Source organism: Chrysemys picta, chromosome 24 (assembly GCF_011386835.1).
Source record: "Chrysemys picta bellii isolate R12L10 chromosome 24, ASM1138683v2, whole genome shotgun sequence".
Lineage (NCBI taxonomy): Eukaryota > Metazoa > Chordata > Testudines > Emydidae > Chrysemys > Chrysemys picta.
This window is the reverse complement of record NC_088814.1, coordinates 4219340-4228684: the sequence shown is the minus strand read 5'-3', so window position 1 is coordinate 4228684 and position 9345 is coordinate 4219340. Positions and strand designations below refer to the sequence as shown.

Genomic DNA, 9345 nt, shown 5'->3' with positions numbered 1-9345 from the left:
CTTCTATGGTCTTAATTGTGTTTTTAATTTTCCTCTGGCTTTATTTAAACAGGTTACCAGCTGTGCTGGAAGAGGGAGGGCAAGTAACAAAGGAAATTAATTTGAATCAGTTTTTGGATATTTAAAAAAAAAAAAATTTTTTTTTGCGGTGACGTGACTTCATGGGCGCAATGTGGTGCCCAGTGAAGTCTATTGGGAGCTAAATCAACAGCCATGCTTCTAGTCTATTCCTAATAGCTACCTGCCTGGCTCAGAGCCACTTCTGTCCCTGCTATAGAGGAGAATGGTTGTGCTTAGAACACTTGCCTGAGCTTTCAGAGACCTGGGTTTCATTCCCAGCTCCGCTATGGACTCCCTGTGTGACTGTAGGCAGCTCGGTTAGGATCTGATCCTTTACAGGTATTTAGATTCCACTGAAATTGGTTACAAACCTAAACATCTCTTGAGGATCTGGGCCCTACATCAAACCTTTAGCTGCCTGGCCCCAATTTTCAGAGCTCCACAACGCTACGTGTCTGGTAGCTCCTATTGCACCCGCTAGGAGGTCTGATCTCCCGTATATCTGTTCATTCACCTCTGTGCCTTCAACACCTCTGTAGAATGGGGAAATACCTCCCTTCCACACAGAGGGGAGGATAAATCTCCGAACAAGGTTCTCAGATACCATTGTCATGAAAGTGATAGAAGTCGGTGAGTTTAGCAAGGGAAAACATTTGGCAAAACCTCCTGGCTTTCTATGCCCTCTCTGTAGCAATTATCAGTTGCTGCAGACATCAAGTTAATTGGTCAAATGGGAGACCTTTTCTATAGAGGGGAAAACTCCCATTCCAGTGTACCTGGTCATACTTGAACTTTGAATACCTCGTAAGTAGCTCATCATTCCTCCAGTTGGTGACTAAATCCTATTGTCAGAAAGCAGATGGCTACTGCTTCTCTTTGGCTGTTGGAGCCATGCAAGGTGGGATTTTCAAAGATACCTGAAAGATTTAGGAGTAGAAAGTCCCCCTGAAAGGAGAGAAAGAGAGGAATATTACGTGGACCTATGTGAGGGGGAAAAGGTGGCCATTACGTTTAACTCCCTCCCATGAAAATGGGTGTTCTAGTGAAATTAAAGCAAGCAGCAGTGGATCTGCAGGGAGCAGTTGCGTCAGACTCCAAAGAAGGAAAAGTTTTGCAGGTCCCCTTTAAACCGGTTCCATGTCACTGCATCAAAATGGCTTTGCTTGTCATGCCAAGGGAAAGGCATCAACCTGGGAGTCAAGAGCCCTGGCTCCCAGTTCTACGGCTGAACCCTCCGCGATGTCTCCACCCCAAGTGGAAACCTGCGGCCGCGAGTCTCAGAGCCTGGGTCTATGGACTCAGTATTGTGCGACCGTGCTAAAAATAGCAGTGTAAAGGTTTAGGCTCAGAATAGCTTCACAGCTGTTTTTAGCGCTGTCGCACGAGCCCCAGGCTGTAGATCCAGGCTCTGAAATGCTGCAGGTTTCTGCTGGCCATGTAGAGGTACTCTGTGTGAGTCACTGAGAGGGAGTGTACTCCTGTGGCCAGTAGACTCTGAAGATGTGGGTTCCATTCTTCCTTCTGTCGCAGACTCCCTGCGTGACCTTGGGCAATCACTTAAAGCTCCGTGCCTCAGTTTCCCTCCTGGAGATGTGCATGTAAACTCTTTGGGACATAAGAACATAAGACTGGTCAGACTGGAGCAGACCACCGGTCCATCTAGCCCAGTATCCTGTCTTCTGACAGGGGCCAGTGCTAGATGCTTCAGAAGCTGTGAACAGAACAGGGTGATTTAGTGAGTGATCTAACCCCTGTTGTCCAGTTCCAGCTTCTAGCAGTTAGAGGTTTAGGGACACCCAGAGCATAGGGCTGCATCTCTGACTATCTTGGCTAATAGCCACTGATGGACATATCCTCCATGAACTTAGCTAATTCTGTAAAAAGCAACAGAGGGTCTTGTGGCACCTTTAAGACTAACAGAAGTATTGGGAGCATAAGCTTTCGTGGGTAAGAACCTCACTTCCTCAGATGCAAGTAATGGAAATCTCCAGAGGCAGGTATAAATCAGTATGGAGATAACGAGGGCTCCTCTCCAGTTAGCTAATTCTGTATCTCATGATTTGCTTGAGCAGCCTTTAGTGCAATGGGGCCTTGTTCTCAGTTGGTGCCTCTAGGTCCTACTTTAATAATTATATATCTCATGCTTCCCCAGGGCTCAGTGCATATGTGTAGGAGCTAAGAACCCATTTACCATTTCATAGGCAGAAAGCAAGACCACATCCCCAGTTAAATAGCCCGTCCCCCCTGGCTCTGGGAAGGCAACCAGGGGCTGTCCTGGGTAGGGTTACCATACGTCCGGATTTTCCCGGACATGTCCGGCTTTTGGGGGCTCAAATCCCCGTCCGGGGGGAAATCCCCAAAAGCCGGGCATGTCCGGGAAAATCGGGAGGTCAGCCGGGCCCGCGGGGAGCCGGTCAGCTGGGCCGGCGGGGAGCCGGGTCAGCCGGGCCCGCGGGGAGCCGGGCCCGCGGGGAGCCGGGCCCGCGGGGAGCCGGTCAGCCGGGCCGGCGGGGAGCCGGGTCAGCCGGGCCCGCGGGGAGCCGGGCCGGCGGGGAGCCGGGCCGGCGGGGAGCCGGGTCAGCCGGGCCCGCGGGGAGCCGGGCCCGCGGGGAGCCGGTCAGCCGGGCCCGCGGGGAGCCGGGCCGGCGGGGAGCCGGGTCAGCCGGGCCTGCGGGGAGCCGGGCCCGCGGGGAGCCGGTCAGCCGGGCCCGCGGGGAGCCGGGCCGGCGGGGAGCCGGGTCAGCCGGGCCTGCGGGGAGCCGGGCCCGCGGGGAGCCGGGTCAGCCGGGCCCGCGGGGAGCCGGGCCGGCGGGAAGCCGGTCAGCTGGGCCGGCGGGGAGCCGGGCCTGCGGGGCTGGGAGCCGGGGGGTGCGCCGGGCCGCCGGGGGCCGGCAGTGCTGGGCGGGCCAGGGGTGGTCGGCCGGGGCCGGCACCCCAGGGCCCGAGCTGACCCAGGCTGGAAACGCCGGGGGGCCAGCCTGGGCCGCGCCTCCTCCCCCCACACCCCCCTTACCTGCTTCAGGCTTCCCGCGAATCAAATATTCGCGGGAAGCAGGGGAGGGGGCGGAGACTTTGGGGAGGGGGCGGGGTTGGGCGGGGCTGGGGGCCGTGGAGTGTCCTCCATTTGGAGGCACAAAATATGGTAACCCTAGTCCTGGGGCTTGCCTCATCCTCACTGTCTCTCTACAGCCAGCCATGCAAACACACAGCAAGCCCCATGTTCAATGGTGATGCCTTAACAGGGCAGCTCAGGCCTCCATTGGGATGCCCTGAACGGCACCAGACATACTGTAGTGATGACCGGGGTTTATAAGTGAGCCCCACAACGTGACTGTCTGAGCCATAACAAAATCAGCCCCAAACGGGCTGTCCCATTTCCTCGCTCCTGCCTGTGCCTCTGCCCAGCCAGGGCCCAGAGCTGCAAATATTAGCAGCAACACATCCATTTAGCTCGGCCTCCTCTGAACCAGCTGCAGCCTGGCGCTTGGTCTGTTTGAAACAGCGGGTGGCAAAGCAACTCTTCCTGGAGGTAAATGACTACTGCTAGCTCGGCTGCGGGCTGAGCCCCTTTGTGTACAGTCAGATCCTTAGGAACCTGGGGGGCTCCTTCCCAGTGTGAACCTTTGCTCTCCACCCCCACTCCTCCTTCTCATTTTTTTTAAACTCTGCTGTCGTCCTTGATGGAAAGCGATAGCTCAGTTTGATCAGGCATCCTCACTCTGTCCTGGGCATGGCTCCCTGTCCTCCGGCGGGGAGAGGAGGGAAATACTGTGGGGGTTGGGGAAACGAGATCTGGGCTAGTCCTTGTCTCTGCCATTACAGCCACCTTGCTGCCTCCCTCACTGCCGCAGCATCTGCAGCTCAGGCTCTCCCGCCCCTGCAGTCCAAACAGGCAGCCGGTGCCCCTGCCTCCGCCACATCCACCATGCTGGATATTTTCATCTTAATGTTTTTTGCCATCATCGGCCTGGTGATCCTCTCCTACATCATCTACCTGCTCTAGGAGCCCCAACAGCAGTGCAGGGGAAGGATGAAAGACAGCAGCCAGCCATCCTGCCAATCAAAGCCTCGTCCAGGTGAGGATTTGCTCCAAACCATTTTAATTGCTGGGGAATAAGCTGATGGTTAGTTTTGTTTGCAATGCTCTTGTTTTCAGCCAGCGCGCTCCCAGGCTTTCTGACCCAGACATGCTGCTGGCATCACAACAGCCGTTTCCTGCACAGTAGCTCATGTGGTGGGAGAGAGAGAGACACCTTTTTGTTTAATCAAGCTGCTTAGAACAGTTAAATATATATAATCTATTATATTTTTCCTCCAGCTCTATCTATCAGTTACTCCCAAGCAAATCAAGGGCTTTCTGCTGCCTTTAATAACCATGCTGTGTGCGCCAGCGATTTCTGGTCCCACTGAGAAAGAAGTAAAATATAACGTTAGTTATAGATAAAATAAGTGAGTCTGGTCGCATGCTTTGAATGGAGGCAGATGGGTGTTTTGCAATATCTGGCGCTCTCGCTCATCATTTTAGCAACAGCTCCCACATTCCCACTTCGCTGCCCAGTTGATAAAAAAGCTGATGCCTTTTGTCACTTGTGTTTATATACATGCAGTTTTCCCATCCTTAAACATGTTTGGGGTTTCTGCAGCTCTCAGGCCTGGGTCAGACAAGTGTCACCTTATCCTCAGCAGCGGCAGCAGCAATGCCAGAGCCATCAGGAGAAAGAGTTAACTCTTTGCAAGCAACCCGCTTCCCGAGCAGCTGGCGAGAGGAAAACCAGCCATTGGACAGTGCAGATGTCAAGACTTATAAACGCCCTTGACAGAATGTCTGAGCTGTAATGCATTTGAAGAGCAAATACAAAGCAACCTGGCCTCAAGAATGGACAGAGAGAGAGAGAGAGAGATAATGAAACCTCACTATGGAGAAGTGTGTTGTTTTGTTTGCCATGCTGGTATTAAGGAAATGTAACTGTTCATTGTTCTGTGGCCACATAGATATCCCCCCTCCTTGGGAAAAGTACCTGCTGTTTTTTAGTTTTAGAAAGTATATATATATTTTAATTAAAAAAAAAAAAAGCTAAGAAAACAACACAAAATGAGAGCAAAATCTGAATATCACAATAGTATCTTATTCAGACACGTCACCTTTCATTTTCACTGATCACCCACTGCTTATCACTGGGTATTGCTAAAATGCAGCTACTTCTGGGGTGGAGGGTGGCAACTAGCTAGAACACTTCGGGAATGGGAGCACGAATTTTGGACAAGGACTATAAAGGAAAATCCCTATGCAGAAGAAAGATGCAAGGGACCTTTTGGACCAATTCATCAAGACAGATGATGCTGAGCCTGTGTTTGAACAATGCTTTTAAAACACATTTCTGCCACTAATCTGAGTGCCCAGTTTATATGGAGGGGGCAACAACCAGAACACAGATTAGCCTCAGAAATGCTAGTTAGCCAGCAACTCGTACTCCAAGCCTGTTCGGGGAGATGTGAATGATCATAGAATATCAGAGTTGGAAGGGACCTCAGGAGGTCATCTAGTCCAACCCCCTGCTCAAAAGCAGGACCAATCCCCATGATACCATGGGCCCATCTGTTTTGAGGGTGGGGGGGCCCCCATAGCTCCAAATAAAGCCACTGGGGGGAGGTTCTAAACCCCCTCTCAATGCAAGTTGTGTGTCCAAACCGCCTACTGCACCCAGCCAGGAGTTAGATCAATGGGAGGTCAGAGCTTAATTTACAACTGCTTGGAGAGGTTTGAGTGAGAGGCTCTGGGGCCTTTTGGGAAATTTCCCTGTAGGCCAACATGATCCTGAATCAAGCCACTGCCTCTGTGTATTATTTCCAGTCTGCAGGACCAGGAGGGGTCTGGAGTGGGGAATGGGTGGGAAAGAGAAAAGAGGCCAAAACACCAGGGACAAGATTTTAAAAAGCGGCCACTCTTGGTGCCCATCTTGGACCATCTGGACAGTCCATATTCGTGGCCATTTCCACAAAGCTCGGCCCATTCCCAGTGCTTGAATTATAAGAAAAAATGCCCATAGGCCCTTTCCTTTTGTTGACTCAGTAGCAGTGAGCAGTGCAGGCATACCATATCCACCTGAGCACTGGCCTGACCCCTGCAGTCACGTTTAATTCTTCCTCACCCTCCAGACTGCTAGTCCACACACTGGATTATAACAGACACTTTGTGTTTTGGACAAATGCAAACAGTTTTCTGGAGTTAAAAATGGAATGCAAACCAACAACATGAAAGACTTAGTCATCCACTACTGTGTAATAAGCATCACATGTAAGGTTTATTTCAGATTGTATTTTATAATGAAAACAACCCTCCTAGAAGGTAAGATTTTTCTATGGCTGGTCTCCCCCTGCAGTTAATTCTTGCTGGGAAGCAATACACTCCTGGAAATAGAAGTTTTGTAATGGAAAAAAGCTTGATGCATCCTTAAGTCACGTGACACCATTATAATTAGGAGGAAATTTACTCTGAATTGTAGTGTTTGTGGCTTATATAAGCACTTTTGGGGTACAAGTGGCAAGAATTACTTGATATCTGTTGATAGGACTTTCTACAAAAAAATGTTAACCATAATTCCCATCTTTATGTAATCATTGCCAGCTGAGTACTTGACATAGTACAATTTCCTGTCAGTACAAAGTTTCCCGAGGGAGAAGTACAGTGCGTATATCTTTGCCTGTGGATCCAAATTGATGTTCTCCAGTGCATCTGCTTCAGCCCAAACTGCATTACACAGCATGCCACTGCCAGGACTCAATTGTGAGTCACAGTTAGGGCTTTAAAAAGGGTGAGACACCCAAAATGAGGAACCTAACCCTTCTCTCCTCCCCCACAAAGCAGTTAAAATGGAAACTCTAAATGTTATGGGAAGCAACTCTTGAATATAAATAAAATGTTCAATAACCTCAGTTTCATGAGTCTGTATATCTGATGTCAACAATCTAAAGTGATAAAGACAGAGAGAGCAGCAAGGAATGTGTGGAATGGTGCCTCAGCTGGGTGTAAAACCAGGGACACTAATTATATCCTTCCATAAATGCTTTCTTTCCCCAAAGGATTTCAGCAACCTAACCAACTATGCATAACAATCACTTTAGCCATATCCCAAATGCAACTAATTCAGCAGTGGAATGTGGCAGCTGTTTAACAAGGCAGGGCCAACACCACACAACAGCTGAAGATGGGAAATGACGAATCCCTTATCCAATTGAAACTGCAGGGGGAGTTTTATGTAGGAGAAATCTAATTGCCCGGGATGAAATTTAGCCATGATATCAGGACTAATATCCCTACTCTTTCAAGAACTACTAGGTGCTCTTTAGTGATAAGAAGTGTTGTCTTTTCCTATACAAACAGATTCAGGGTGAACTCTTGATTGCATTGTAGTTAATGGGAATTTTGCCATGGACTTCAATGGGGCCAAGATTTCACCGAGCATTTCTAGGAGCTCAGTGCCCCTTTAACATCATAGGGAACACCAGTTCAGTACTAACTCAGAAGAAAAAGTGCCAACTCCTGAATTGTCATCATCACCAATTCCTTTAGCACACTGGGTTTTCCTCAGTCTCCCATTTGATCATTGACTTAATCAGTGTAATAATGCCCCTTCCCCTACTCTGTGTCTGTCTTGTCTATTTAGATTGTAAATTCTCTGGGGCAGGGCCACCTACTGCTATGTGTTTGTACAGTGCCTAGTACAATAGGGCCCATTCTTGGTAGGCCTGAAGGCACTACCCTAATAAACATGGTTAATAATAATAATAAATTTGGGAGATCTAATGGGATTCTGACACAAGACTGTCTGGCTACAAAGCTGGCTGTGCTGGACTGTTTTTCAGTTTAAACAAACCTATTTGGGAAGTCCTGTTTGAGGACAAAAGGTGTGAACTTCAGTTGTTTGCAAAGGAAAATCTCCTTCCGTAAGGAAGGGCTGGAGCACCAAGAAATTGAAACTAATGCCAAACACTCGCTGAGCTATTGTATCTATTAAAAAGCAGCCACTAATCATCATAATGCCGGGAACACTGTAACATTTCAAGCTGGCACACCCATAAACTTAAAGTCCTTGAAGATTTGCTAAGAGAGTGGACTAATATTGGTGAAGTCAGTATTTCTTATCATATGTTGCTGCTATTAAATCTAAGGGCCCCACTTTCTTGCATAGCTGCATTCTTATGCCATTCTTTGTGATTTGCTGCAATTTTTATTGCTGTTGTGTCTTCACTTAGGGGTCTGGTTCACTCATGGGTCTCTAGAATTGGCATATACTGATGTAAGACCTACAACATGTTTGTGTTGTCTCATTTATAATTGCATCTTTTTCACTATGCTACAGCACAAAGCATCACAATGACTTTACAGATCCTTCCCATTATTCTGTATTTTATTTTAAAATAGGTCAATAATTATTACACATAAAAGTGAGATTCAGAACAAAAATGTTTTAAAATATTGTTTAAAATCCAGAACATGGATTTTAAAAACAATATTAACAAACCAGTATGTTTCATATTTTGTTTTTAAATGAATGGTTTCATCTCTGATATCTATTGGTGCACAATTAAGTTTCTAGGTGAATGTTAGCAAAAAATTTGCCTTCCACTCCAATCCATACATGCAGCCAAATTCTATCCTTGGATATGTTTAAAAAAATAAAAAGGATCTTTTTAAATAGAAAACATCAGGAGTTGTTATCAGCTCATTACCATTGAAATCAATTAGGTGCAGATTTTCAGCTGTGTTAATTGTCAGCTTCCACAATTTATGCCAGCTGCGGATCTGCCTCTTGGAGATGAACAGCTGTCTCAAATGGCAAAATTTGGCACATATTTAAATAATTTGGAAATATTTCAGATGGGGGAAAAAGGTATTTTAATAATATGAAGAAAATAACCATCATGTAAATAATCCAAAATGAAATAATTACTGTTAGCACATATTAAATATTTTCAATTTTTAAAGCTATGTACCATAAATATAAAACTTTTTGTAAATAGGATACTTATCTGTGTACTTCAATAAAAAACAGTGATCTTAGAATGTCTACATGCATTAAACATCCTTCAACTTTGCAGAGTTCCAGAGACATATATAATTTTTTTTAACTGTCCAGTTATTATATTTAGCACAAAGGTACATTTTGAAGTTTCTTCTGCTTTATGGCTGAAAGGCATGTGCTGTAAAAAAACTAAATTTTTGCCTTCCTTAAAAAACTAGGACGCTTTCCAGAGACTGTCTCCTTCTGTGCTGAAACTTAATGC

The 9345-nt window shown here is 47.3% G+C and overlaps 1 long non-coding RNA gene across 1 annotated transcript; it reads left to right on the top strand.

The window, feature by feature from the left end:
• The first annotated feature begins 2940 nt into the window (after window positions 1-2940).
• LOC103305759 (uncharacterized) lies at window positions 2941-9119 on the top strand. The gene is made up of 2 exons (XR_508101.4): window positions 2941-4136; window positions 4704-9119. It is a non-coding gene; the product is annotated as an uncharacterized LOC103305759 (long non-coding RNA).
• Window positions 9120-9345: the final 226 nt, after the last annotated feature.